Genomic DNA, 6664 nt, shown 5'->3' with positions numbered 1-6664 from the left:
AAACTGAGACATTTTTTTAAATAAAAAATAAGAAGTTTTGCAATCTTCACTGCCTAGCCATGTCATATTCTTAAGTTATACCCATAACAGCAACAAGCTAAGAACATAAAATCAAATCCATTCAAGCACTGAAATTACTGATGCTCTAAGAAACAATACAATAACTGACAAACTAGTGCAGACCTTTCATTTTGTAACTGTCCCTGAATTACTGACTCTGAAAGTGTAAAAAATTCCTCAGTACAGAGTATGCGGAAGATCAGAAAAAAGTCTCATCTCAAAAGCTCAGGTGTGAACAAGAAGGTGAAAAGATCAGCTTTGAACAGTAAGGAAATATCGTTTCCTTGTGGGTATATTATAGGCTTCATCAGTTCATTGCATGATATGTGGGAGTGTTTTTCGAAATAAGCCAAATCCATTCATGGGATGGGAAAAAAAAACCCCCAAGCCTGGACCAAGTACTCCGGATCAGGGACCTGAGCTGAGCGCTGAAGTCAGGGCATTTAGAGAGTCTGTGGTTGTCCAGGGAAGCACCTTAGCAATTCTCCAGCCAGGCTTGCTGGGTTCCTGCTTTCTGGATGACGGCTGGCCCCTTCGGGGTTCTCTCAGGTCTGTGCCCGAGTACCTTGGGAGACTTTTTACCCACACTTGGAGCCCTCCTTCTCTGACTTCTCAAAACCAGACTAAACTGGGCAAGTCAGGGACCTGCTCCAGGGGCCGTGGCTCCAGGGTGAAGCAGCAGGATGCAAAGCAGAGAGGGGAGGGGAGGTCTGGGAGCTGAGGAGTGGCTGGGCCACAGAAAAAGGAAGGAGTGTGCCGAGGTCACCGGCTCCAAGTGTGTAACAAGGAGTCACGCGAGAATCTGCCAGAGAGGTGGGGTGGTGGGGTGTCTTTGTTAGGAATTGGATGCGAGACCGCAGCAGAGCAAGCAGGGGGCACCTGGCTTGGAGGTCCCTTGGCAAAGCCCTCTGCCTGCACTGGATCACTGGGCTCTTGGGTTCTTCCCTAAGCGCCCCAAATGTCCTCTAGGGCCGCCCCCAGGGGCTGGGAGTCACCCAAAATGCCTCAGTTGAGAGACTCTAGCCCAGGCTAATCAGAGGCGCCGGAGACTTGTGGCTGCCCGAGTCACACAGGACAAGCGCCAGGCCCAGAAATGGGAAGTACTTGGGCTTCCTGAAACCTCGACGTGCAAATCCCGGCCAGCTGACTCAGAACTCTGCTCCACCGCCTCGGAAATGTCCACAGGACTTAGGACTCGCCTCACAACGAGGTTTGTCCCCAAGACCTGGCCCAGCTGTGTACCCTCAGGCTACCCTGGAGCAAGTCCTCCTGACCTCCATTCCTGTTTCCGGAAGCAAAGTGAGGCAAATTCGCACTCCCCCAGGGCCTCCTTGAGAATCTGAGACCCAGAACAGGAGTGATAAGAGCCTGAGACTTTGGGGACAGTGGCTGTGCAGCCCCGCCACATACAAGGGGAGAACAGGCCCAGACCATTTCAACGGTGTTATCAACAAAATGCACGCTAGGATTTAAACGGTTTATACTTCGGGCTTCCCGGTGGCTCAGAGGGTAAAGAATCTGCCTACATTGTGGGAGACCTGAGTTGATCCCTGGATCAGGAAGATCCCTTGGAGGAAAGCATGGCAACCCACCCTAGTATTCTTGCCTGGAGAAGTCCATGGACAGAGGAGCCTGGCAGGCTACAGTCAATGGGGTCACAAAGAGTTGGACACGACGGAGACTAAGCACAGCACCTGCTGTTCACGGAAAGCCACATGATCTGACTTTGTGAAACCTCCCCATTGCAGGTCACACTGATGTTTAAAAATTAAAACATAGAAAACGACAGGGGTGGGATGCGGTGGAGGTTCAAGATGGAGGGGACATATGTACACCTATGTCTGATTTATGCTGATGAATGGCAGAAACTAACACAATATTGTAAAGCAATTATCCTCCAATTAAATTTTTTTTTTTTTAAAAGGAAGACATCAGCTAACATTCATGTAGCACTGGCTCCAAGGGCTAAGTTTTACACATTCACCTGTGCAATCCTGGCAAAAATCCTCTTACTTCACAGGCAGAGAAGTGGGAAGCAGCAGGCTGTGCCTCCGTTGGAGTGCTCCAGAGAGTAAGCCGAGGGAAAGAGGTGGGGTGGACTCATGCTGGCTTTCCAGCAAGAGCTGGGACTAAAGGGGGCTCAACCATCCCTGCTTGGCTTTCTCCCTTCCTTACTGAGCACACATCTGTAGGCTGGGCTCAGATGCAGAAGCAAGTCAACAGGCCAAATGGGCCTTTGGATTACCAAGTACAGCTGATCAGTACAGCTGATGTGGAAGAAAATGGAACTCCCTACTAAACTTCAGGGGCAGACGACCTGGGTTCTATCTAACCCTGGCTTCACCTACGTTTAGTTTCTACCGCTGGGCAAGAGGCTTACCCAGCCAAGCCTTGGTGCTTTCTTCTGTAAAAGGAGCTGCACACCACTACCTTACCTCCTAGACTCTGAAAACTACAGAGGAGAAAGTGCCTGGCACACAGCACTCAGTAAATGTTACTTAATATAAAGTCTTTTTTTTTTTTTTTCTTAAAGATGCATTAAGCACATTTTAATAGTGAATATTTTAAATATTTTTAAAAATTAAAATAAAATGGTTTAAAACTTTGAAAAAGTTTGGTAATGTTTCTTTCAAATAAAAGAAAAAAGAAACATTACACTGGAAAGGAAGAAATCAAAATGCTCTCCCTAAGGACAGGAAGAATGTTCCCATGCCACCCACCCTTGCTGGGCTCAGTCTCTGGGTCTGCAGGGATGGCTGGGAGCCTCGGTGCTCTCAGAACCCGGCCCTTTAGGCAGTGGCATCCTGCCCATGGGACTTGCAGGACATGTTTGTAATTTGTCTTTATTTTTAGACACATCTGCAAATGCAGTTCGAAAAATACCAGTCTTCAGAAAACCAGGGCAATTTCCCCCTCGAGTTTTTCTAAAGCTCTAATTGTCGCTTCCCTCCTTACTCTGTCGGAGCACAGCCTCATCCTTCGGTGCAGTGAAGGACGACCTCACAGCCTGCGATGCGGCGTCTCACCCTTCAGACACTGCATTTGCTGAATGTGACTAAATGTGACGTCTTTCTCAGCTAAGGGCTTCTGCTTATTAAGCCCTCCCTGGCCTCACAAAGGACTGGCTACCTCCTTCAACATCAGTGGTAGGAGGTGTCAGACTCTGCTTTTAACTTTAACCTTGGCGTCCAGAAACTGGGGTCAAGGAGAAAAGGAAGGCCAGCATATCCCAGCAGCCACCCACGTGACGGATTAGACAATGGTGACTAACTTTCCTAGAGATATAAGCAGAGTTTCCTCCATACTTCCCACTTTTACAAATGTGCCGTCTTGTGACCACATGAGCTAATTACTAAACCCCCACATTCCCAGCCTCCCTCCTTCAGTTTACTAGCTCCATGCTCAACCCCTTGCAAACAAGAAAAGAACTGAGCAATCAGTGCCTTTACAGATACCAATGCAATGGTGTTTCACTGGCCATTGATAACTGAAAATCAGAGGAGGAGGAGAGGAGAGGAGAGGAGAGGAGAGGAGAGATGGTGGTTAGTAGAGAACAAAAACCTCGTAAGGGCTGATTTTAAGAACAGCCAGCCTTCCAATCTGTGGGTTCCTAATCCGAGGATATGGAGGACTTGCTGTAACAGACTTTGAGCATCTGGAGATTTGGAATCTGAAAGTGGCCCTGTATCCAATTCCACACAAATATTGAGAGATGGCTGTACATGTGTTTCAGGTAGAATTAAAAATGGAGGAAGAGGGAAATATAACTGCCATACGACCCAGCAATCCCACTGCTGAGCATACAAACCGAGGAAACCAGAATTGAAAGAGACACGTTTACCCCAATGTTCACTGCAGCACTGTTTACAACAGCTAGGACGTGGAAGCAACCTAGATGTCCATCGGCCGACAAATGGATAAGAAAGCTGTGGTACATATACAAAATGGAATATTACTCGGCTATTAAAAAGAATGCATTTGAAATCAGTTCTAATGAGGTGGATAAAACTGGAGTCTATTATACAGAGTGAAGTGAGTCAGAAAGAAAAACACCAATACAGTATATTAACACATATATATGGTATTTAGAAAGATGGTAAAGATGACTTTATATGCGAGACAGAAAAAGAGACACAGATATAAAGAACAAACTTTTGGACTCTGTGGGAGAAGGCGAGAGTGGGATGATTTGAGAGAATAGCACTGAAACATGTGTATTATCATATGTGAAACAGATCGCCAGTCCAGGTTCCATGCATGAGACAGGGCACTCAGGGCTGGTACACTGGCACCACCCTGAGGGATGGGATGGCGAGGGAGGTGGGTAGGGGGTTCAGGATGGGGGACACATGCACACCCGTGGCTGATCCATGTCAATGTATGGCAAAAACCACTATAATACTGTAAAGTAATTATCCTCCAATTAAAATAATTAATAAAAAAATATATAAGTTGAGTAAATGAAAAAACAAACAAACAAACAAAAAAAACGGAGGAAGAGTATGTTACCAGGTGAGCTGCTGAGAAAATTGAGCTGTAAAGCAGCTGTGCGGGACTTCCCTGGCGTCCAGAGGTTCAGACTCTGTACTTCCAGTGCAGGGGGTGCAGGTTTGGTCCCTGGTCAGGGAACTAAGATCTTGTAAGGTGCAGCCAAAAAGTAAATAATTAGTTAAAAAAGAGAAAAACAACAGTTTGTAAAATGTCTGATCTTTCAGTGACTAATAGACCAGGCATTAACACCAGTCCAAGTGAAACTGCACCACTCCTGTTTGACACATTGAAGGCCTGATGCCAGGGTGGAGAGCCCTTAGCTAGGCATGTGCATGCCATGTGTGGCAGCTCATTCCAGAAACCACCACAAGAGCCTGGACTGAAATGATAATCCTGCAAGAGATACTGGAACATCAGAAGGGGAAGAGTCACTGTTCAATCTGCTGAGGAAAGAACAGCAAGATAATGCTCACAAAGCACGTATTTCACGTGTGTGTGTCTGTGTGTGACTTTAAATTTTACTTTTTTTAATTACCATACAGCAAAATTTACTCTCTGGTTGAGGGGGGGAGGGCATACAGTTCTATGAAAGGTAGCACAGATATACATATCCCTGTAGCCACCATCAAGAGGATACAGAAAAGTTCCACCATCCCAAAAGCTGATTCTACAAATAATTCCCCCAAACTTGCTTTAGCCAATAATAGGCACAATGAATAACAGGGGAGGAACCATAATTTGTCATCAAAATTAAGTGCCAGGAAAAACAAACACATCACACTCCAACCTCCCATACACTGAATTTTTTTTGCTGGTTGACTAGCAGCCTTCATGTGTCTCTATATTATAAAATTTGAGGTATTTACAAGCCACATCCCTCTATTTTTTCACCGTGGAATCAATACAATTCATAAAAGCATGCTATTTCTTGTTGCTTCAGGGCTTTCCAGACAAGTGGCTGGTGGGACATTCTGCAGGAGATTTAAAATTTCACCTAATCAAACCAAGGGTAGATTCCAGTTCTTTTCTTCCTAATTATTAGACATTCTCCTCTTTTGCTCACTTAAGGGATGCTTAAAAACTCAGAAGTTCGCAAGTGGGTAAAGTAAATGTGTCTAAGTGGTACCTTTAACAGACTACTGGGATGCTGACCAGCTTGTCTACTAGGTCCTAAATGGTCTTGCTTTTGGAGGTTACTAATGCTTTGTGCGTGATGGGAGATGGGAAGGACATAAAACTTTGTTAAATCCCTTCAACAAGGAGATGGCCTCTATGGCAATATCTACGTTCAGTTGTGGAGTTGTTATGTGATGGATATTTTAAAGGCTCTGGTTTTTCCATAAATTTATTTCAAGGGCCATGAGCATGCCAGCCAGCCCACTAATAGGAACAGGATACACTGGTCCTCTTTCTCCTGGAATCCAAGAGGTTCTCCGTATTCATTTAGCAAAACTTTACTGAGCACCTACTAAGTTATCAGATCCTGGGTTAGTGGCTGGGGATGTAAAACTGTTAAGATATAAAATCTCACGCAACCTCAGTACTGAGGTAAGGGACATGAAACTGGAAACTAAGGATGGATGGTTTAAAAGGGGGGTGGGGGAGGAAAGAAAAACCAAAGAGGGTGGGATTGGGAGTGTGCATAACAACAAAAAAACCCCTCCACAGTGTCAATCCTTCTGGGACAACAGGAGCCAGCCCCAGCCCGAGAATTCACTTCCTTGCCTCAGTTTCCCACAGCCTCAGCTTCAGGGCACTCCACGTGTTGCCCCGTGGCACGGGGAACAGTTAATAAGCTACAAAAGTTACGTTAAGAAGGTGAACTTGAACGTTTCCGACGCTGAAGCGCACAGCCCTCTTCCGCACATCCTCTCCCAGTTGGCATTTGAGTGTAAAATTCTTCCAGACAGGCCACCTGAGCACTCAAATTCCTTTACCTCTGCAAAAAACCTTGGGAAAAAACGTTTCGGCACGCAAGGCCCTGACGAGCACTGCAGCACAACTCACGGGCGCAGCGTGCACAAAGTCTGCGTGGGAATCACGTTTACAAGAAAGAGGGAGGGGGCGGTCACGAGGGGCGGCGGGCGCCAGGGCTCCGGTTCCGCGGCCGGCC

This window comes from Bison bison, unplaced genomic scaffold (assembly GCF_000754665.1).
Source record: "Bison bison bison isolate TAMUID 2011002044 unplaced genomic scaffold, Bison_UMD1.0 scf7180017864373, whole genome shotgun sequence".
In the NCBI taxonomy this organism is placed as follows: Eukaryota; Metazoa; Chordata; class Mammalia; order Artiodactyla; family Bovidae; genus Bison; species Bison bison.
This window is presented reverse-complemented; position numbering follows the sequence as displayed.